We start from the raw sequence: 878 nt of genomic DNA, 5'->3' as shown, positions 1-878 counted from the left end.
AACACTCTGCACTGTAATTGGTGCAGATTCATTGTTATTCATGTTTTACTGTCTTACACATTAGGACCTAAAAAGACACTCACATGTCAGTTTATTAGGAACACCTAGCTAAAACAAATGCAGTGTAATCCAACAATCCTGCAATACTCATTTTGGAAGATGTAATTTGAATTATATTAAGATATACTGACAGGTGTTTCTGTAATGTTGTCTATCCCATTTATATCATTGAGTGTAGGCAAAATAACAAAAGTACATTTTGTATTAGATCTAATTAGTTTAACTAGGTTTACCTATTAAACTGGGACCTGAGTGAATATCTCAATCATGTTTTATAATTTTGTAGGAAGTTGATTAAAATTGGACAAAGTGAGGAGTTGAAACTGAAACTTTTGTCTGATAATTATTTATTCACTTACACTGGTGGCTTGTGCTTTGGACTGATGATGGAGTCTGTGATGTAGACCGAGGTTTCACAACTGTTAAAAAATAAAATCAATATTAATCTCAGTAAATCAACTTTCTCCTAGATCTCTAACTGATGATAATCATTTGGAAGTGTACTTACAGTTGGAGATATAGTTTCCTGTTGAAGACAGTAAACCTGACATGAAATATCCTGGACCTATAACAATAAAACATAATTAACTGAAAACACCTTTAACTCAATATTCAAAGCTGATAATTGATGAGTTGTATTGATGAAATATAAAGATTGTTCCTGCACTTACCTGGAGCTTCAGCAGGATCCAGGTTGACACTGACTCCTTCTCCTTGATGACCCCTCGATGAGACCGATGGTGCATCTTTGAAAACATCACAGCTCACATGATCTCCATTGTTCTCCTTCACCACTTCATCCAGATGTGTTAACAGCG

The 878-nt window shown here is 34.6% G+C and overlaps 2 protein-coding genes across 2 annotated transcripts in view; both read right to left on the bottom strand.

Annotated features, from left to right (window-relative positions):
* LOC147817491 (uncharacterized) overlaps positions 1–878 on the bottom strand; it is a 75,376-nt gene that overhangs the window by 14,751 nt on the left and 59,747 nt on the right.
* The window catches only part of LOC111645428 (GTPase IMAP family member 8-like), a gene marked incomplete at its 3' end in the record, with an annotated part of 61,805 nt that overhangs the window by 1,765 nt on the left and 59,162 nt on the right, over positions 1–878 (bottom strand). The window lies entirely within an intron of this gene.

The sequence above is a fragment of the Seriola lalandi genome, unplaced genomic scaffold, assembly GCF_002814215.2.
Source record: "Seriola lalandi dorsalis isolate HSWRI2012SDOR001 ecotype SW California unplaced genomic scaffold, Sedor1 jcf7180002054951, whole genome shotgun sequence".
NCBI lineage: Eukaryota > Metazoa > Chordata > Actinopteri > Carangiformes > Carangidae > Seriola > Seriola lalandi.
The sequence above is the reverse complement of the archived record's forward strand: the minus strand, read 5'-3'. Positions and strand labels throughout refer to the sequence as shown.